Here is a 24,369-nt window from a genome sequence, read left to right as displayed (position 1 = left end):
CCAAACTGATTTCTCACAACTATCTTGTGTGCTATGTTATACTGAGGCATTATGATGAAATCAAACTCATTTATTTACTAGATGATTGGTGTCATACAGTATTCAGAAGTGGACACCTTTCAATGGCCAGAGTGGAGTCAGCTGAGTAGAGATGCAATGGGGATAAGATTAGGATTTTCTGATTTTAGGGGGACATGGGAGGTATTCTTAAAAAAAACCATTGTTAGGTCTTACATTACAGTTTCTGAATAACTCAAAAATGATAGCAAACTATGTCACCAGTTTTCAACAACTGTGGCCAATGGTGACTCTAATGAACAATGTGATTTTTAAAATTTGAGATGATTATATCATATAATTTTTTTGCAATTCAGATTCAAAATCTATGAATCTGAATACAGAGCAAAGATTTAAACTTGGAACTTCCTAATTTTCATCTAATATCTGGTCATATATTTTTGCCTTGGGGTACACAAAATATCTTTTTCAAATCACAGTAAAATCTTTCTGATAATGCAAACTGTAGCAGCATAGATGTAGTTCTTACAATAGTTCTGAAATTTTCTAAATGTGCACAATATGCATATAGGAGACTTTGAAGACCATACAAACCGTACCAGCAAAAATTATTAATTGCAAATTAATTTTTAGAGCCTTGTTTGGGGGATAAAAGAATAGATTCTGTTATTTAATTATTCATTTAAACAGTTTTGCTTGTTTCCTGATGATGTCTATATATGAATAAGTCAGAATTTGTTAATTATCCTGTATTATTGGTTCACTCAAAACAAGAAACCTAAACTTTTGTTTTCAAAGTACAATTCCTGGGTTACACAACACACTAAGCAAAGAACATTATGGCTTAGACATGCGGCTGCAAAGCTTGCCCCCTCCCCCCATGCTAGTGTCTCCCGAAGCTGCTGGTATTGCAGCTGGGCCGCCCCCTAGTCATGCTGCAGCTGCAACACTGGCGGCTTTGGGACATGGTAGCCCGGTGGGGATGGGGGGGGGTAGGCTAGCGCAAATGCTTACCTGTATGTAGGCAGGAGAAGGCAGTTCTGTGGATGTGCATGGTGAAGGTGAGACAGGACGAGCGTCGAGCGGGTGGGGTGAATGAGTGGCGACTGGGCAGGGGTGGGACCAGCCACCGGTTGCTACCTGTTCGGTGTCCCCGCCCAAATATTCACTATTTTGCTACCGGATCGGCAAGTGAGCGGTGACCGAGTGACCAGTTTGGGGGCATGGCCAGCCAGCAGTCGCTACTGGTTCGGCAACCCAGGCCAAATTACCACTACCAGTTCACCTGAACTGATGTGAACTGGTAGAAACCCACCACTGATCAGGGGGATCATATCTATGTTGTAACCCTTACTGCACTTATCAAATACACAACCGTAAGCACTCACCTCTATAGGAGAGAAAACTTTGAAGATAACCCTTCTGCTAGCTTAAGCAGCTCTTGCAAAAAGTACATGGCTTACAATTTTCAAATGCTCCCTAAACATTTTCTAGTTGTCACCTACACTGTGATTGATCATGAGCAGCCTGTATTTGGAACCCGGAAAATGATTAGTGTCAACAACCTGAAATGAGGTTTAATTCAAGCTGACAACTAAATTAGACTTATAGTCTAGAAATAGTCACAAAAGGGCAGAGAGAGGGAATATCCAGAGATTTTCGATAAACTGCTCCAAATGATGTTGCAAAGCAGGTCAAAGAATAAAATTGAAATGTACTAATGTGGATTGATTGCAGCAGAAGCTCCCCCTCTCCCTTCACAGATACATTTTCAAAAATTATCTATACCTTTAAATCTGGTATATCCCTTTTGGACCTGTCATACATTTAAGTTTAGGTCTTTCCCAATCTAGCAGCTTGCCCTGATGGATATTAGGATATTTTCCAGGTTTTAATGGGTGGCTGAAGAACTGATGGTAGAGTAACAGCCAAAGGCCACGAATCTTCCTGCTCATTAATTTCTTGCTTCCTGCCAAAGCTGTTTTTGCTAGTAGTATACAGAAATTGTTAAAATTTAGAGAAAGGCATTTCAAATTATGTTAATGTAATTTGCTAATGCCACACTTTAATGGCTAAAGACATTTTCAAGTCTTTTACACAAAATTAAGTAGAGCATCTCTCCATATAAGTAGAGAACTTATTTATTTATATACTTACTTGCTTATTAAATTTTTATGCTTCCCATTTCTCCTACAAGGTCAGTCTTGTGCACTTTGTGTACCTCCATTATATCAAGGAGTGATAGAAACCATATGTGCACGATTGACAAGAGCTTGGCTTTTTAAAACAAAAGGCTAGCAGCATATAATTCATTATTTCAGAAGAGTGCAAATTGCAAAGCAGCAGACCGCCCAACGGCATTGAGGTATATCTGAAAGTCAGAAAATGTTTCCAAAAGATAGGAGGGAAGCCAAGGGCCAACAGAGTTCAGCACAAGTACCAGAAACTAGCTGGGAATTACAATAAAGAGACCTAATCATGCAAGTCAAAAATTGGGCAATTTTGGAACTCTTGAAGCCACCCCCAAATATTACAATAGAGTAAAATAATATTTGTATTAAATATTAATTTATTTACATAAGTTATATTTATGCTTTTATTTCAATGTTGTAAGTCACTCAGAGTTGCCTTGCAGCAAGATGGACAGCAAACAAATAAAATAAATATATAAATAAATGAATTTCTTATTGCTCTTTTACCATTAGTGCCACTAATAGTTCTAATTTTGAACATTTTAATATATGCATAAGGGACGCGGTGGCTCAGTGTCTAAGATGCTGAGCTTGTCGATCGAAAGGTCGGCAGTTCAGTAGTTTGAATCCCTAGTGCCACGTAACAGGGTGAGCTTCCATTACTTGTCCCAGCTTCTGCCAACCTAGCAGTTCGAAAGCACGTAAAAAATGCAAGTAGAAAAATAGGGACCACTTTTGGTGGGAAGGTAACACCGTTCTGTGTGCCTTTGGCATTTAGTCATGCCAGCCACATGACCATAGAGACGTCTTCGGACAGTGCTGACTCTTCGGCTTTGAAACTGAGATGAGCACCGCCCCCTAGAGTTGGGAACGACTAGCAAATGTGTGAGGGGAACCTTTACCTTTACCTTTAATATACGCATCCCACTGTTTAACAGCTGCTGACAAAACATACATCTTATCATCTACACTGAAGTATAATAAAGGGGAAGCTGTTTAAAAAAATTGAGAAAGGTACAAACAATGCAATAAAGAGAGTCAACCTTTAAATCAGTGAAATCATTTTTCAATGCAGAATCTAAAAGATTTGATTGGACTAGTAATTGATCACTTTTTTGGCAATGAGAGGGATCTGAATACTTGTTGGTATTCAAGTTCCCAAGAAAGGCTATATAAAGACATCATGGCAAGATCGGTTGTGGTGTTCAACATCATGAAGTGGCTACCCTGAGCAGCTGACTTGGGAGTATCAAGAAAGTAGCAAATTCTTTGCCATCACTGTTGCTCTAAGTTCATTATCTGGAGAGAGAAATGATATTTATTTGATTTTCTGTCTCATCTGTCCAAAGGAGTGTAACAATTTGCATACTATTTATTTAATTTAAAATATTTGAACCAGGGGTGGGTTCTACTTACCTTTACTACCAGTTCGCCATGCGCAGATCGCCAATGATGACATCGAGGGCGGTGGGCAGGGACTCCCGCCAGTTTTACTATCGGTTCTTGTGAACCGGTTCGAACCGGGGGCAACCCACCACTGATTTGAACATGACTTTTCTATAAAAAAATAAATCTTTCATCTCTAGGGAAGTGGCAGAGAGTAGAAGTATGCAGAAAATGGAAAGAGTGTTTTATTTTGAATTTGGGACAAACTGACTGCTCTCAGTATAATGGAATATTTAGATTTGGCTGCATTTGAGGGAGCAAAACTCAAGATGCCTTGTGCTTCTATATTTATACAGAACAAAATAGCCTTGAGTGTTCCACTGTATGCAACCATGAGAATTCAAAGCAAGTCCATGACCCCAATTTTTTTTTTATCTATGATCACAAAAGTAAGTGCAATGAATACTCAGTGGTAACTAGGATGGTGGTGATCTTTCTGAAGCAGTGATCTGAAATATGCACCATAACATTAGTGTCTCTGGAAATGTGTATGAATGTTTCAAAAAGGTAAAGATGGCAGATGTGGAATTGCATCTCAATACCAAATCATTTATCTTGACTGTTTTTACCCCTGTGGACACCAGTGCAAGAGAGAACATAGTACGCTTCTTTTCAGACTATTAAAGCAGCTGCATCTTTTTCTAGCCTTCCTTGGATGTTTTAGAAGCCACTTTGCTTAATGTGCAGGTCTGCAGAGACAACTGGGAGCAGCCACATAAATTTGCTTTAAGTATTTGAAAAGATACACTTCATGTGTATTCCTACATGCTTTGAAGCATCTTTTTCAAAAGATTAGTAGTGTCATGGACACTAGCTTTCATCCCACCTACAGAAAATGTGAAAACATCTTCTAAAACACCCATGTGCCAAAGCTTTCATGGATGATCCATCTTTAGAAAAGGAGCAGGAAGTGGAGAAAACCTTGAAAACTAATGGATGACCTCAGCACAGCAAGCATCACATCATGTTGGCCTCTTTGAACATGGAAGTCATGGTCCCAGAATCTATCTTGGATTCCTTGAAATAGATTTCAAGTTCATGAGGACAATAAAATTACCTTGCAGGCAGACAAAGGACTGAGAGGCACAGAAGCTGAAACTCCCTAGATTAGTGACCTATTTAAGAATCAAATTTGCTCCTCAGTAACCCTTCTTTCTCAGCAAATTATGCTTGGATTGAAGAATTGACATTTTTGAGATTCTGATTACCTAGGCTATGTTTTCCGCTCAATCCGCTGGTCACACACCAATTTCCTTGGAGGATGCTTTGGTTCCTCCCAGTTATATTTGCCTCAGCTCTGCTGAGCACATAATAAAAGCAATAATATCAGCATGCTTGGTTTTAGAGCCTGCTTACAGCCACAGAAGCCCAGCAGAAACTTATACAGTACATGGCAGTATTCACCAAGCCAGTTGACAAATACTAACAGTATCCTATGGCTATTAGCTCAAATCTCTTATTTTCTAATACATAAGCACAGTGCATCTTTCTGGATGTTGCAATAGTTCAGCACACAGCTCAACAAGCCTTTTAGTCATTCTCGGGGGGTGGGTAGGGAGGAAGGGGTTGCCAAAAAATTGAGACAGTAGCTGAGATGATGTGATTGAAGCGCTGTCCATTTTTTAATGGGCCGCACATGCCACGCAAATGAAACACAGAGTTTCATTTACATCGTTGTGGCAGTTGTCCTAGTTGGACCCTACCACATGGATACCCCTGTCCATTTTAAACCCTTATACAGCACTTTCTCTTAAATCGTTTCCACACATGTGGTATATCATATTTTCCAGCACCACCAGGCCATCCCTAAACATAAAGCTGATCTTTGTTATTATTATGTTCTAAGATGTTACAAATCATGAGGGTAGAAATGGCCTGTTATTGTGAATCATCGATCAGCAACCCCAACATTTATTTAAACATTGCCATTTGTTGCTGAGGTCCCCAGTCCCTTCCCCCACCCACCTCATCTGTCCCAGCCTTAGCGGCACTACTAGATATGGTGAATTTTTCTTTTTCTTTTTTAAGCCACAGGACTTTGAGACTCTTAGAAAAGTTAAAACAGTGCTACTCAAAATAGCCCTATTTTATTTTAAAACCATAACCAAGGGAAGGATACATTCTCCCAATATAGTTATTGTCTTATGAATATTCTAGGACTTTTGAGTTTTTTAAGCTCAAAATATTTTCCATAAAGGACCTTTGGTGTTCTGCAGTAGACATATGGTGTGTTTGTACCTAAATGTACTGGGTGAAAAGTATTAAGAAGAAAGATTTACTTATATAAAAAATTGGGGTAGATTTTCCCCTGAGTCAGGTTAAATAATGGCAATGAGTTTGTTTTATTTCTTCTATGAAATATTTATATTTATTGCATGTATTTATTTATTCAGTTTGTATAGCCACGAATTTCAAAGCAGGTACTCTGGATGGTGAATAATCGTGAAGACCATTAAACAATTAAAACAACACGAAAAAGAAATTAAATACAAATAGCAACTACATATATTGTAATCCATTGTGTCAGCATCACCAGGATATGGGGCCCTTCCCACACGGGGCCCAAAACCTGAGAACAGAGCTAGGTCTTCAAGGCTTTTTGAAAGGCCAGCACATTTATATGCTGCTTTTTCAAGAAAAAAACTTCTTAGAGAAAGCATCTTTTCTTGTAGCTTGATAATTTTGAGTGAAAAAAAAATTGGGAAAAAGGCAGAACAATTCTATGCATGTCCGCTCAATCATAAGTCTGAATCAATGGTGGGTTTCAAAAATTTTTACTAATGTGGGTGTGGCTTGGTGGGCATGGCGGGGGAAGAATACTGTAAAATCTCCATTCCCACCCCACTCCAGGGGAAGGTTATTGCAAAATCCCCATTTCCTTCCAATCAGCTGGGACTTGGGAGGCAGAGAATTGATGGGATGGGGCAAGTTACTACCGGTTCTCCAAACTACTCAAAATTTCCACTACCGGTTCTCCAGAACTGGTCAGAACCTGCTGAAACTCACCTCTGGTCTGAATGTGCCTGTGTCATTGCCCCCAGGCTAGATTATTTTCATATATTCTATATGCAGGATGGATTTCTTACAAAAATCAGGTGAGCCAGGTAGAAGACTTACAGAAGCTAAGAATCTGGATCACATATTTATTCTCCCCAAGTTATTATGGCTGCCAAATTGTTTGGGACATTATCTCAAGTGATGATATTAACCATTAAAATCCATAATTCTTTTCTGTGAATTCCCATGACTGCTGATATTTCATACATTATAATAAAATACTGTTTCATAAGAAAAATAAAGGCAAGCCAGCATGAAATTAAGCCAGCTGTTAAATGTTCAGGTCTAGTTGTCATTCCAATAGCTTATTAAAAGCAAAATAATATGCAATGACATTTTTATTTACTCAATTATCAGTCTTTGTCCACAAAGTCCGACAATACAGAAGTCTGAAAACACTTTAATCAAGAGAGAGATGAGAGAAATGTATTCACAGCATCATTACAAACAGGAAATCAGTGCTAAACAGAAGTATACTATGTGGATATGCTAGGATTATTAGATGTGGAATGCTAAAATCAAGATGACCACTAAGTAGCAGCAAATAAAGTCAGACAGTCTAGATGTTCATACCATCTAGTGGTCTTCCAAATATTTGTAGCCTTGGCCTGGTAGCCCTAGGAAATACTGCAGATAAACTGATAATAAATTGGAATTAAAATGGTCAGAGAATGAAAAAGGGTCTCCAATTGCAAGGGAGAAAAAATGAAATATTATATTATGAATGGTATTTGTTTGAGATTAGATTTGGTAGGATCCAGTATTACCTTAGTTTGCAGGAGTCACAGTGGTCTCAAAATTCATAAAACCTGAATGATCAGCTACAACAATGGAAGTAGCTGATTAAATACAAATCACAATATTCACACTCTCACATAGAAACAGCATTTCTGTCATTCCATATTTAGATCACTTGAAAATTAGAGTCTTAATTTTAATAATATTGTTTTATTCTGAAGATTAAGGCACAACTGGTTGAAGAGATATAATCTTATTCTTTAAAAATAATGGTTTTGTAGAACTTAACTGCTAGTTTAAAAATCTACAAGGAAATCCATTCAAGGAAAAATACTGTGTTTTTCCGAAAATAAGAACCAACTGAAAAATAAGCCCTAGCATGCTTTTTCAGGATGCTTGTAATATAAGCCCTACCTCCAAAAATAAGTCCCAGTTAAGATTGTCAGTCAAACAGATGCATTTTAGTACTGTATTTCCCTGAAAATAAGACCTAACTGGAAAATAAGTCCTAATGTGTCTTTTGGAGAGAAAATTAATATAAGATCTGGTCTTATTTTTGGGGAAATATGATAGATGAAACTACTGGATACCGTTTCATGAAAAGTGGTGGACTATGCTTTAAGAAAATGAAATAGAATTCATTGCTTTATTAATTTCTGTCCTTCTATTATAGCCTGTTTTTGAACCAGCATGTCAATTGCTATTTCTTTTATATGGAATCTTGGTTCCATATAAGAGGAATATAATCATCAATGACTTGGACGAGGGGATAGATGGGGAACTCATCAAATTTGCAGATGACATCAAGCTGGCAGGAATAGCCAACACTTCAGAAGATAGGCTCAAGATACAGAAGGATCTTGACAGACTTGAACATTGGGCGCTATCTAACAAAATGAAATTCAACAGTGAAAAAAGCAAGGTTCTACATTTAAGGAAGAAAAACAAAATGCAAAGGTACCACATATGTGGTACCTTGCTCAATAGTAGTAACTGTGAGAGGGATCTTGGAGTCCTAGTGGACAACCATTTAAATATGAGCCAGCAGTGTGCAGCAGCTGCCAAAAAAGCTAACACAGTTCTAAGCTGCATAAACAGGGATAGAATCAAGATCACATGAAGTGTTAATACCACTTTATAATGCCTTGGTAAGGCCACACTTGGAATACTGCATTCAGTTTTGGTGGCCACGATATAAAAAAGATGTTGAGACTCTAGAATGAGTGCAGAGAAGAGCAACAAAGGTGATTAGGGGACTGGAGGCTAAAACATATGAAGAACGGTTGCAGGAACTAGTTTGATGACGAGAAGGACTAGGGGAGACATGATAGCAGTGTTCCAATATCTCAGGGGTTGCCACAAAGAAGAGGGAGTCAAACTATTCTTCAAAGCACCTGAGGGTAGAACAAGAAGCAATGAGTGGAAACTAATCAAGGAGAGAAGCAATTTAGAACTAAGGAGAAATTTCCTGACAGTTAAACAATTAATAAGTGGAACAACTTGCCTGCAGAAGTTGTGAATGCCCCAACACTGGAAATTTTTAAGAAGATGTTGGATAACCATTTGTCTGAAGTGGTGTAGGGTTTCCTGCCTGGGCAGGGGCTTGGACTAGAAGACCTCCAAGGTCCCTTCCAACTCTGTTATTCTAAGTTCTAAGAGTCACATAGTTGAGATAGATGGTGTAGAAATTAGATAAATGAATAAATTAAAGAAATATTGTTTCAACAGTAGAAGTATCATCCCTTCAGTGCTTACCATGCACTTCAGCAGGTCTAGGTCTCCGTTTTCTGGAACCCATAGTAACACTAGATTAATTGAAGGATGATTCTTTCTCTGCAAATTAACTAATGAACTGCTGTGGATGAACTGCTCTGCAACAAACTGAAGTACTCTATCCCAATTGAACAAAATCATTTGAGGGGACGTACCAGGAAAAGTATACTGGAAGCACAGTATATTGGAAGCATGCATCTTGGCTATTGATAGAGAACAATGTCATCTGTTTCTATCGTCCACAAACAGTTGCATGCCTATTCTAGCAATGGGTCAGTTGGGCAGTTGAGTAAGCCTTTGGACACCATTTCAAGAAAAAGCAATGGTAGCAACAATGTTATTACCTATTTCCCTCCCTCTCTTGCTCTGAAGTTGGGAATGTGATTGCACACTGATCTACAAGGCACATCAGATCAAGGAATCATTAGTACCCTGGCAAAGAACCAATCTTTAGGGATCCTTTCTTATCCAAGAATATTCAACCCAGGTGGGACGGGGCTGGCCTATAACCTCCGAGCCTTTCATGTTAGTTAATCTATCAGCAACACTTCTTTTGATAAACTTTTTCAAAATGTGGAGATATGACTGCATGAATCTTTTTATCATTGGTGGACCTTAATTTTTTTTTAATGTTGCTGTTAAAATAAATTCCCAAGGCTTATGAATCCAATAACCTGTTTCAATGGAATATATATAAAACAACTTTTCTAGATCAACACAAATAGGATCTTGATTAAAAGAGAACTACAAAAAGAAATAAAGCATTATTTTCCAAACAGTTGAAATAAGGGAACTCCACTTAATACGCCAAAATAACAGGGTTTGTTTCTTAGGAGCTTTCCTACCAAAAATGCTTCTAATTGCTCTTCCTTCCAACCAGCTTCTTCTTAAACTCTATCCCAGCTAAATCCCACACAGTCAGAGCAGATGTAGTAGAGCAGATGTCTCCTGCTTTCGGCTCTTTCTGTTTCCTATGACCTTCACAGTAAATCTGTTCTTCAAATCTTGCTGAAGCTCCCTCTGGCTGGAGCTTTCTTGAAACAACTTAGTCCTGGGTCAATTGCTTACTGGAGGCTTCACTGACACTCACAGAAGCTTCAGCCTCTGGCCTCTAGATCTTTTCTGGCAGGATTCCACCAGAAGATTGGCTTCTTTTACAACTCTGCTCCCCTCATCTGTAACATCAAATGTATATTGATTAGAATATTGGATTAAAAGCAGGGAGATCTGCCTAACCAGGAAGTTTACTGGTATCTGTGGATCAATCATTATCCTTCAGACTAGCTTACCTGGCAAATTGTTTAAGGATATATTTCTGGGTCAGTGTTTTATATTCTCAGATGAAAAGTGTGATATTTATGCAACAGTCTATTTTTTTTTTCATAGTCATGTTCTAACTTTTAAACTGACTTGCATATGCGTTTAAAGGAGAAACAAACATATTTTGTGGGGAGAAGTTTTGGAGCTTTACTCACCATTTCAACCTTACAGTTTTTAAAGTGTTGGCATGAAGTCTCCATTCCATAGTAACAGTAACCAAGGCAACTCTCTAATAAAAGGTAAAGGGAACGTCTTCCTCAGTCTACCTTGAGTCCTGGTGACTTCACTGGCACATCCATGTTGCTTTCCTAGCAGCAATGCAGCAGTGGATTGCCATTGCTATCTTACAAGTTGCTGCTTGTTTAAAATTTCCCAATCTACTCCATAGAACTCCTTGTGAGCCTTCTATGCAAGCACTCATTGTTTCTTGCAGCCCCACCAGAGTTGTCTGGAATTGGGCAGCCTCATAAATATGATTCCCACCCCCAGAGTTTTCCTGCAAGTGTAGGGTCTACTCCCCCCCCGCCCATCAACAAAGTGTTGATTCATTGGTGGGGACAGGAATTGACTGACTAGCTTGTCGCCTGAGTCTGACATTGTTGGCTGACAGAGAGTGACAGGCCCAAAGTCACCCAGCTGGCTTTCGTGCCTAAGGTGGGATTAGAACTCACAGTCCTCTGGTGTCTACCCTTGTGCCCTAACAACTAGACCAAGCTGGCTCTCAGCTTTATAAATATGATTTATTTGTACTAAATAAGAAAATAAATACACGTTGACTTTTATAACTCTCCCTGCAGATATCCATCTCTTTGTATAGATTTTAAAAGGACAAATTGAACATGACTAGTTCAGTTTGAGCAGAAAAGCAGTAGTTAAATAAATAATTTGTGCCACTACAAAAATATTAAAAATAAACTGGGTAGCAATGGTTTTGCAATAGATATATTCCATTTCTTTAAAATGTATACCCTATCCTTCCAAAATTATTTTTAATTGCAAGTTATTGGGAACTGCCAGGACAATGGCAATGACATTTTTACAGTTAGGAAGGAGCCACACTACTTTCAAGAAAATATATGGCCTTCAAGGTCATAGATAGTGTGGCTGATACTTGATAATGTCACTTGACTTGGCTAAGCCAATCTTTTCCCTCTGATTGTTTAGTATTTTGCCTAGCAGAACCTTATCTTCACACAGTGATGTAGAAGTCAATTGAAAAGTTTCCAGCATTATCTCAGACTTTTCTTTTTGTGTACTACACAGATGGCTTCACTAGACCTGTTAAGGATATTGTTGTTGTGTTACCAACCAGGAGAGTGAAGAGCACAGAGAAACGTTGCTGAGAGCAATGAATAAGAGATGTGCAAACTGATTTATCAAAAGTTTACTTTATAGTGAAAAAACAATCTCATAGTCTTTAAATCAATCCAAGTCTTTGCCAGTTAAATCAGTCCAGTGATACAAAATCTTCTTACCACACAAACAGTAGTTGGTTAGAATAACAAACTCACTCTGGTTCACAAACCACGATGGTAGCAGATCCATCCAACCGATGATAGCACAATAATTGCAACTCCACACACAATGGTAGCTTATCATCAACTGAATATGTTACAGTACCTTTCTTAAATACGTTCAGAACTAATTACAGCATGACTCAGCATTACAATGAATCAGCAGGAAAACTTTAAAGTCACACAATACATATTCATATTAAAGTCACAGAACACATATATTGCCTGGACAACTTGTTAGGCTCAAACCATATCCTAACAAGACCAAAATTGTACTTAAAGGCCCTTAATGAATTGAAGGGTCATTACAATTATAAACTGAATTAAACAATACTGCAAATTTACATGCTAGCCAAAAAGACAAACATTATAATGAAGGAGATTATGAGCTGCATTTTTACAAAGCAAAAGACAAGAATAGGAAAAGTAAAAAAGTAATAAAGTAGCTAATTATGCACCTCTCCAAGTTCTATATAATTTATATATGGTATTTTATATCCCTAGCTGCAAATCTGAAAATCATTGACTAGAATAAGAAAGTGAGTGCTTATTAAAGTGCTTCCTCTGCTAATGGCTCAATATATTTAAATCAAAGACTGAATAGTCTTTCAAACTGGTGAACAAACTAGTTCTCTGGAACCTTTCAGGATAAGGAAAGGATGGGAGATTGCCCAAATGTGTTCTGATTGGCTGCTGTTCACAAGGAAACCACAGGACAGTGGTCTTCCATGGATTTGAGTACTGGGATGAATGAGGTCATAACCTCAGTGGAGTCTTTTAAAGAACACTATGTTCACAAGGCTCAATCAGTTTTGGCATTTGCCTGTTAACCATCTTAAAGGTATTAGAAACCTTTGGGACAATTAGTTTGAAAAGTCACTGGGTAGGATTGACTCAATGCTGAAAAAAATTAAAAATTAATTACAAGCATAAGAATTTAAGGAATTTGAAATAAACTGCAAAAAATTAAATAAAAAATTAAATTAAAATTAAATTAAATAAGACTGTGATCTAAGAAAGTTAAAATGGATTATGGGTCCAACTAACTTTTGAAAATTGATTTTACTGTAAGATTTTGGAATTAATTTATAAAAAATAAATCGTTTCTTGTGAGAATCAGAGTTATTTTGGTTTATATCTTGATTTATAAGAAGTACCAAATATGGAACTACAAATGATAGGCCAAAAGAATTATTTGAAAAAGAATGCTTTATTGGTATACCAAAGAAACTGGCTGAAGTTTTAAAAATTAATACAAATAACAAACCAAGAGAATGACCTAGAGAATGTTTTTTTTTTTATTAAAGAGTTTTACAAAAAGAGAAAAAAAAAATTTTTTTACAAATATTTCCCCATGCCCCCCTCCCTTCCTTACCCCCCCCCGAACTTCCCAGAACAAAATGCAGGGTATAACAATTAACAATCATATGCTAAACTAAGCTAATTAACTAAGGATTCCTATCCCCCCTTCACACTTTAACTCCCCTTTTACTTAACTAAATATAAATACTCTTAATTTTTCTATTCATTCATAAGCTATTTGATACTTTTTAGTCCGATATTTGTTTTGAATATAATCAATCCATCTTCTCCATTCCAAGATATATCTTTCTTGTGAATGATCTTTCAAATATGCTGAAATCTTCGCCATTTCTGCCAGATACTCTACTTTTAATGTCCATTCTTCAATAGTAGGCAAATCTTCCTTCTTCCAATATTGCACCACCAAAAGTCTAGCTGCAGTTATTAAGTTTAAAATCAATTTAGTCTCTATAACCGTACAATCTGTAATTATGCCCAGCAAAAACAATTGTGGAGTAAACTTTATCTTCTTTTTAAGACTATTTTGGATAATCCACCATATTTTAATCCAAAATCCTTTTAACTTTTTTACAAGTCCACCATATATGATAGTAAGTGTCATCATCACAATCACATGTCCAACACTTAGATTGTAAATTCGGATACATACAAGCCAACTTTTAGGATCTAAATACCATCTATAGAACATTTTATAAAAATTTTCTCTTAAATTTTGTGCTTGGGTAAATTTTACATTTCTAACCCATATTTTTTCCCAAGTTTCCATCATTATTGGTTCCTGAATGTTTTGTGCCCATTTTATCATACAATCCTTAACTAATTCCGTTTCTGAATCTATTTCTATCAATATATTATATAATTTTTTTATGTGCATTTGACCTTGGTCTCTAATTTGTTTTACCAAATTTTCCTCGTTCTGCATGATACCAATTCTCTGATCTTCTTTCCATCTAGCTTGCAACTGACCATACTGAAACCAAGTTTGAATTATTCTTTCTTCTTTTAATGCATTTAAAGATTTTAACTTGTCATGGATAAATGCCTTATTCTTAAATGAAAGAAATACATGCTCATAGAGTATCAAGGGTTAATTTATTCTTCCTTACTTGATGTATTCCTCTGTAACCACTCCTACTCTCTAATCCCACCTCACTGATATAAAAGGGGATGTATGCTCCTCCTCCTTGCTTCTATCTACAATCACTCAGTGAATATAGAATGCCTTCTGTAAATAAACAATACTTTGTCTGAATATTATAACTCTGAATTCTTTATTGAGTCCGATCCTCGAATTACGGCAACAATCTGGTAGCAGAGGATGGTTGGCTGACTCAATAAGAAGCAGACATGCCAAAGAAAGAAAACTTCAGAAACAAAAGAGAAAGACCCAACACCAGGGCACACAACAGAGAAATGGAAACAGATCAAGAAATGATCGATGAATCTACAACTATAATGACCAGAGAACCTGAAAACTTCACTACAGACAACGAAGAGGTAATTGATGAATCCGACGATGAAGAAGCGAGCGAGACAGAAAACAACACGCTCAGATCAGAAATACTAAGACTGCTGAAAAGTCAGAAAGATGACAAAAATCTCATCGCGAACCTCCAAGACATCATAAAAGATAGCGGAGCAGCGAGAGAAAATTTCACCAACGCACCAGAATCTAAAGAACACAAAATGGTAAGTGAATTACCTATAGATGAGAGTGTAACTAAAAGAAAGACTAACGGTCCTGCGCAAAATTTTGAATGGCAGCCATCTTGGTTTTGCCAGCCCAGCAAAATGGCCGACTCAGAACCAATCAGAAAGCATAGTTCAAAATGGCTGGCGCGAAAAGCTTTGCACAGCATGAAAAATAAAAAAGAAAAATTCTATTCATTAGAAGAATCTGATACAGACATCGAAAAAACAGCAAGCGAACTACAAATCGAAACAGCTATGAAAACACTTTTTGCAGCTTTCGGTCCGAATTTAAAAATATCAAAGAAATCGGCGAAAATACCAAAACCAGCTGATCGAACAGCAAAGAAAAGACAAACAGCACAATCCAAAGGCGGAGATGCAGAAGCAAGCGAGCAAACGTTCCAGCATCTATCAACTTCAACCCGAATGACAAGAACACTAATGCCTGAACCCAGAGAGCCTTGCAAGTACTCGCCCACACCACAAATGCTTCCGGGAGCCAGAGGCCTCAACCGAGATGACTACGATGGAAAGAAGCAAGCCCCAATCATCACCTGGACACCTAAAGCCGAACCAGAGAGCAAGTCATCAGAAGAAGAACACTACGAGGGAGCTACAGCGACGAGAACCTCTTCCGATAGCTTCAGGAACGAAATGAGCTACGCGCATGCGCAAATACGCCCAGATGAATATAGAGACAATAAAGAACAGAGAGAGTCTTTCAGACTGATCGTGAGCATACCTACACCATTCTGCGATTATCAACATATACAGGACCATGGACAGCCTCCAGTTGTAAGTAATGCAACAAATAACATTGGAAACTTGCCTAATGATTTCCCAAAATTGAGAATAGACGGTATTAATTTACAGGAATGGAGTCAACAACTCCAGGTTGTTTTCTTAAAAGAGAATTTATTATTTTTCATAACCAACCCGCCTAAAAAACCATGGACTCTAAAATTGGACTGCCTACACCACAGAGCATTTTATTTACTAATCTCTAGTATATCACCTGCTATCTATCATAGTATTAAGCATAATCTAACTGTCTCAGAAATAATTCATTGTATGCTTAAACTGTTTCATAGTGAAAGTGTGGCAACCACAACGAGAATGTCTAAAAACTTTTTCTCAGCCAGGATAAAACCTGGAACTACTATAAGTGAACATTTATTATCACTAAACACAATTAGAGCAGAACTTCATTTAAGGGGAGAAATAATATCTGACCAGACAATGAAAAGCGTTATCATTAATTCATTAGACTCATCATGGGACAATTACATATCACATTTAGATACAATTAATTTAGGATATCTATCTATAGAGAGTTTATCAAATAGATTAATATCTGAAGATATTTTGAGAAGAAACCGCTACAGTGCATACAAAGAACACAGACAGACCAAAAGGGTAGCATTCCAAGACAGGTATCAAGAATCAATTGAATGTTATAATTGTGGATCCAAAGAACATTATAGAAGAGACTGTCCAAAATCTCCTAGGGAAAGACAAAAACATGACACTAGAAACAGATACCACGACAGACAATCATCTATTGACAGATACAGACATAGAAACTCACCAAATTTTAGAGAACATAGAGGGGGCAGAGATAACTCAAGAGATAGAAAGTCTGGATCATTGTATGGATTAGATAAGTACACTATAACTAAAAATCAAAATCTTGGCTCATTGATTCCGGAGCAACAAATCACACAACACACGATAAGAAAATATTATCTTCCTTCGCAGAAGATAAATTTGTAATTAAAGTAGCAAATCAAGAGGAAGTCCAAGTCATTGGAAGAGGAAATGTAGAATTACCCGGTCTAGGGAAAATAGAGGGGGTTCTATTAATACCCAAAATACCTCACAATATCCTTAGTGCAATAAAGCTAAGCAGAGACTCTAACATAAATATAATATTCTCAAAGGGAAAAGTAACTCTAGAGAAAAACAAAATAAACATAGGCAATATAATTACCAAAGGAGATTTACCATATTTAATCACAGAGGAAAGATGGTTACACAACATTGATTCAAACATGGAAAATGCCACTAGCATAGAAAATGAAAATGATAATGACAGTGACAATGAGGAACACGAGACAGAACATGATGATGAAACCATATCTGTCAGCAATACACATACTAACAAAAGACCAATAATTGGAAAGCCAATTCATGATGAATGTGCACATATATTACACAGGAAATTAGGACATGCCAGTTTTCCTGTAATACAAAAAATGATTGAACATGCTGAAGATGTTAAAATAAAAGATTGTAAAAATTACTTGGAATGTTCAGTATGTAAGTTCTCAAAGCTCAGAACCAAGCCCAGACCCAAAAAGGCAACAAGATCATCAAATCATATTTTTAACCTGATACATATGGATCTAGTTGGTCCATTAACTCCATCAATTACTTACAAAAAACGATATTTTCTTACTATTGTAGACGACTATAGTCGTTAAGGCTTTGTCTACACCTTGAAACACAGAGATGAAACATTTCAAAAGTTTAAAGAATTTTATAAACGTGTAGAAACACAACACAACATAAAAATAAAACAGATCATGACAGACAGAGGGTCTGAATTCATGTCAAAAGAATTCTCCCAGTGGCTAAAAGCAAAAGGGATGTTACATTTCACCTCTAGTCCTTTCTCTGCCTTTCAAAATGGAGTGGTAGAACGAAAAAACTCGACACTACAAACCATGATTAGATGTACATTAGAAGATGCTGGTCTAGGCAAACATTTCTGGTCCGAAGCATTATTATACTCCAATTATACGCTTAACCGACTTTGGTCTAGTGTCATTAATAAAACACCATACGAATTGATGTATAGTAAAAAGCCCAAGATAGCCCACATGCATGTATTTGGAGTTACAGCAGATGTACATATACCGAAACAATTGAGACATAAGGGAGATAATGTATCTAGGAGGCTCAGATTCATGGGCTATGAAACAGGTACTAAAGGGTATAGATTTATTGACAATAATAACAAGTTCATAATTTCTAGGATAGCTGTATTTCACGAGCAGGCCAATTGGTCTAAGATACATCTTAATGAAATACTCCCAACAACAAGACCAGATATTAAGACACAAGATAAAACAGAAAGGGAGGGACAAAACTGCAGTAAACAAAAGAGCAACACCAAAATATGGATGGGAAATTGCCCCAAAATCAAAACAGATTCATTAACACAAAAGGAAGCAAGATATTTGCATGATAACGACAGCAGACCAGAAAGAACAATTAGATGCAACAGGAATCAAATACCAAAAAGATATAAGGATTACATAATGCATATAAATAACGATACATCAACACCTAATACATATGAAGAAGTATTAAAGCTCCCCACAGAAGAAAGAAAGAAATGGGAATTAGCCATGGCCAAAGAAATGGACAGCTTACGGGAACTTAAAGTATTCACTCCAACACCAGCCCCAAAGGATAAAACAATTATAGGCACTAGGTGGATATTTAAAATTAAGAATCTAGAAGGAGGTAACACATTATATAAAGCAAGACTAGTTGCACAGGGTTTTGCTCAGAGGTACCCTGAGGATTATACCGACACATATTCCCCCACTGTAAGAACTGAAAGTGTTAAGACGGCCCTAGTAATAGCCTCAGCCCTTAATCTTGAAGTATTTCAATACGATATACAAACTGCATACCTACATGCAAAACTCGATAAGGAAATATATGTAAGAGCTCCTCATAGTCAAAACACAAATAGAAACGAAACGTGGTTACTAAATAAAAGTTTGTATGGATTGAAGCAATCCGGTAAACGATGGTATGAATGCTTGGTCAACGTACTTAAAACTATGAACTTCAATGCTACAACTGCAGACAATTGTTTCTTTGTTAGGAGAGATGGTGATTCATTAGAATATGTATTAATTTATGTGGATGACATTCTGTATATTGGTAAACATAAAGATAAGAGAGATATATTTGTAACAAAATTAGGAGAACATTTTTCATTGAAATCATTGGGGAAAATAAATAAATATCTTGGAGTACAGATTAGTAAAACTAAAAAAGGATTTAGATTGTCTCAGAAGGATAAAATTATTGAACTCTTGAACAGGTGCAATGATGCAAAGCCTTGTGATACCCCAATGCAAGCTGATTTTCTAAGGAATATGAATGAATCGTCTCCTGAGTTTAATGATAATACACTTTACAGATCAGTTATTGGTTCCCTTTTATACATTGCCAATTGGACCAGACCCGATATTGCTCTACCCCTTAATTTATTGTCCAGATATGTCAGTAAGCCTTTGATTTATCACTGGGAAGCTATTAAAAGGGTATTAAGATATTTGAAGCACAGCTTAGATTTCTGCCTATTGTTAGAGCCCAACAATGTTAAAGAACCTATTCTTACTTGTTACGCTGATGCTGACTGGGCAGGCAACACTAAAAGCAGGAAGAGTACTTCCGGCTATATGTTCTTTCTTAACACTTGTCCAGTCTACTGGTATACTGGAAAACAAGATTTAGTAGCTACATCAACTACTGAAGCAGAGTATATTTGCTTATCAAAAGCTTCTAATAATCTCATATGGTTCAATGATCTATTAACCAATGTTTGGAAGAGTCCTTCATTACCATTCACTATATACGAAGATAACAAAGCTGCAATTGAAATATCTAGAGCAGATGCTATTGGTCAAAGATCTAGGCATATAGATATCAAATACAAACATGTAAGACAATTATCTCAAAATGGATTCATTAAAGCTATCCATTGTGAAACCACAGAACAAATAGCTGATATACTGACTAAACCTTTACAACCAAAACAACATAAATATTTAACTTCAAAATTACATGTTTTATATTGTTCTGAATCTGAATGTAACTACTGTTGTATGTTGAATCGGCATTTAGAGGGGGATTTGTCATGGATAAATGCCTTATTCTTAAATGAAAGAAATATATGCTCATAGAGTATCAAGGGTTAATTTATTCTTCCTTACTTGATGTATTCCTCTGTAACCACTCCTACTCTCTAATCCCGCCTCACTGATATAAAAGGGGATGTACGCTCCTCCTCCTTGCTTCTATCTACAATCACTCAGTGAATATAGAATGCCTTCTGTAAATAAACAATACTTTGTCTGAATATTATAACTCTGAATTCTTTATTGAGTCCGATCCTCGAATTACGGCAACATAACTGCAATACACCCCCTTCCATTTTAAGAAGCTCTTTATAAGTAATCACCTCTTGCTTTTGTTCTACACTTATATTTTCTATCGCATGTCTGGATATTGCCCGTATAGGTATCTTATAATTTAACTTATATTGATACTTTTTCCAAACTCGTAACAAGGCATTCCTTAATATATGGCTTTTAAAGGTCTTATCCACCTTTTTAATCATATCATAAGTAAGCATGCCAGCCATATAACAAATCATATCCTTCAATGTTCAATATTCTTTCTTCTGTTGAGTTAATTCAATAACTAATTATTGTTAGGACAGCTGCTTCATAGTATAATCTTAGATTAGGCATTTTAAGACCTCCTCTTTCACGTATATCTTGCATTATTTTTAACTTTATTCTCGGTCTTTTCCCTGCCCAAACAAAATTATTAATACCTTTCTGCCATTCCGTCAAATTTTCATCTTTCTTGAGTATTGGTATCATTTGGAACAAAAATAAAAACCTAGGTAGAACATTCATTTTTATTGCTGCTATTCTTCCCAACAGAGATAATTGTAGTTTTCCCCAATTCTCCATCTCTTTCTGTATTTTTTGCCATAACAATTCATAATTATTTTTATACAATTTTACATTTGAGGCTGTAATATATACCCCTAGATATTTAACCTTTTTTACTATTTCAAATCCTGTTAGACTTTCTAGTTCTTCTTTTTACTTTACCATCATGTTTTTAGTTATTATCTTTGTTTTTCGTTTATTTATTTTAAATCCAGACATTTGTCTATATTGGCTAATTATATCCATTAAACCTGTAACTGATTGTACTGGTTGAGTTAAAGTAACAACCAAGTCATCTGCAAATGCTCTTAATCTATAATCATGATGTCTAATTTTAATTCCCTTTATTTTATTTGACCCTTGTATTTTATTCAATAAAGGTTCCAAAGTTAAAATAAACAATAATGGTGATAAAGGGCATCCTTGTCTTGTTCCTTTTTCAATTTTAAAAGTTTCTGTTAAACCACCATTAATATTATTTGTGCTGTTTGTCTCTGATATATTGCTCTAATAGATTGTGTAAAGTATTCTCCAAACTGCATCTTTTCTATTATTTTCAATAAAAATTGCCAATTCACTCGATCAAATGCCTTCTCCGCATCCAAAAAGATAAGCGCTGCAGGGACTTGGTTGTTCCTTTCCAAATATTCCAATAAGTTTACAATTTGTCTTACATTACATTTCATTTGTCTCCCACTTATAAATCCAGATTGGTCATTATGAATCATTTATTGCATGATTACCATTAACCTATTTGCTAATATTTTAGCAAAAATCTTATAATCAGTATTTAAAAGCGATATTGGCCTATAATTCTTGGGTTGACTACAGTCTTGATCCTCCTTTGGAATCAATGAAATAAAAGCTATTCTCCAGGAAGGGGGTACATCTCCTCCGGCTTGAATCTTACAAAATAGTTCCTTAAGTGGTTCTACCATTTCTAACTGCAAATTTTTATAATAAACAGCTGTCAGTCCATCTGTGCCTGGAGCTTTACCCCAATTTAACTGTTTAATTGCTAAAATAATTTCTTCCGAAGTTATTGGTTGGTTCAGTCCTTCCCTTTGCTCTGGTGCAATTACAGGGATATTCTCCTCCTGTAAATATCTATGTATACCTTTGCCTTGAATTGTATCACTAGCATATAACTTTGTATAAAATTCTAAAAAAGCTTTTTTAATTATATTTTGTTGATATACCTCTTTACCTTTGTATTCTATTTTTTCTATAGTACGTAGCTTTTGTTTTTTCCTTAACAAGTAGGCTAACCATCTACCTGGTTTATTTGCATTACAAAAAGTGTTATGTTTAACATATTGTAAGTTAGTTGCCATTTGGTCTGCCATCAACATATTAAACTGCCCTCGCAACAAATTTATTGTTTCCTTTATTTTCTTATCTGTTGGATTTAATATAAGTGGACCTAGAGAATGTTTTCTGGTTGGATCTATAAAAGAAGCTTGTTAAACCCAGAGATCTATACAATGGGATAAAGAAGAATTGAAGAGAAATCAAATCCTACAATATTTGAATGAATTAAAAATTAAAACTATCATAAGTAAAAGGAAGAAATGTAAAGTTGGTTTATTTGATCAAAGTCAAAGTAAGATGTGTCTTTGCAAAGAAACCTTTTTTTGCTGACATCAGAATTAAAGTTGATGTTTTACGAATTTACATATAGATAAGGGATGAGATATGAGATTAAGAAATATCTGTCCATAACTTTACAAGGGATGATGCACTACTAATTTTGTCTACATATGTAATGAAAGTTGAAAGTCATGTCTTTTTTTATCATATTCTTTCTCTTTTTTCTTCCTTTAAGTTTAGTTTGTATTTTTTTTTACCATTTTAATCAAAATAAAACATATATGCAAAAAAGGAAATTTACTGTAGCTACCAGTAGCACTGGGTGAAATTAATTGACAGTCTGGCCTAATGTAAATAGCTCCCTATATTCATTTGTCACCTTTTTTATTCCTTTTTCCCCCAAGAGCGAATGCAATAAAAATGATACCTCTTTGTTTTTATTCAGTGAGATCAACTGAGCTAGGAGGACTAAGCTATGTCAGTAAGAACTCAGCACTTGGTCCATATAACTATCTATCAGTATTTCAAGTATTCTGCTGCCTTATTGCAGTTCCTTAATGTCCTTTGTTGCAAAAAAAAAAAAAAAAAAAAGGAGTGAAGATGTGCAAATTGCCACTTAGTCTTGTGGAAATGTTGCCAAATTAGGAATCAGAATAAACTGGAATGACCATGTGAGAAAAAAAGAATCTATCGAATTCCAAGGAATTACAAGCTAAGGGGGAGGTTTCTTAGTCTAGAAGCTACAACTATGTAGAAAGAAACTTGTCTGTCTAGGGCCAATACTGGCAGCCATGAGAGGATACATTTTTTTCTGTGTGTACAAAGCTTGGCTACATATTTTAGAGTATGTGAAATTGAATAGCCTGTATATGAGTGGCTTTTTACTTTTCCCCTCGAAACAACTATTTAGCACAACTACTTCCTGGGGAGGGGGGGGTATAACTGTGGCATGATGCATGTTCTGATTCCTCACCAAGCCTCTTTAGAAACGGATAATAATAGAACAGCTGCCAATGGCATCATACTTGTAGTTAAACACATGGTGCTTCTCTGCATTCAGTGCAAAATCTTACTGCACAATGAACAAGCCAGCCTCAGGCTTCAACAGCCAATAAACATGATCTGGCCAGCATCTGTAAAATAATGACAGCAGGTAAATTGGCACAGTGTTAACACAACAAGGATCTGTGCCCAAACCTGCTTATTTTCCAGGTAACCCAACCAAGATTAGGGAGCATATTAATAGGAATTTAGGTTCCTGAATATAGAATTAGAATTTTGAAGAGGTCTGTGGGCCAAGGAAAGAGGCTTAACTTGGTGGAATTCAGCAGTGGCAGGACAGCTAAATGTAAAAAGGTTTTAAGCTGAGTACTTATGTTGGGCAGGCTTGGTTATAATTTGGAAAAGTGCACCTAGAGCCAGTAACATAATTACAAATGAAGGAAACGCTTGATTGTTTTTCCACACATGAAACATTAAGCAAATTAAGGCATTTTCCTCCAGTCGAAATATTGACTGTAATTATAGATAGCAGGCAGTCTGAGCTGCTATAAAATATCGAAAGAGCCTTTTCTATTGCAACCAAGTAGAGTTTATTGTTTAGGCCTTATACGAACCCCACAATTTAATGATGTAAGGACTTTACCAAACAATAGGAAAGTGGCCATTAATGCATTACATTGTCACCTTTTCCATTATTAGCAGGAAACTGCTTTCCAGAACAATGAGAAACACAGGTTTAAGTGTGCCACCTTATACTTTTGCAATGATATGTTGCCCTCAGCAGCTGTGCAGTCAGGTAGTCTCCCATTGGGGAAAAAATGTAGGGGGCAAAAGAAAGGAGTTAGACCTGCTGAATGAGAATTTAACTTTTCTGGCAGATGGAAAACTTTTGTCAGCTCTCACCAGAACATACTGGTCCTATAAATAAGCTTTAGA

This window comes from Pituophis catenifer, unplaced genomic scaffold, assembly GCF_029215685.1.
Source record: "Pituophis catenifer annectens isolate HBS135680 unplaced genomic scaffold, rPitCat1.0.hap2 SCAF_1, whole genome shotgun sequence".
In the NCBI taxonomy this organism is placed as follows: domain Eukaryota; kingdom Metazoa; phylum Chordata; class Lepidosauria; order Squamata; family Colubridae; genus Pituophis; species Pituophis catenifer.
Note: the sequence above shows the minus strand (reverse complement) of the source record.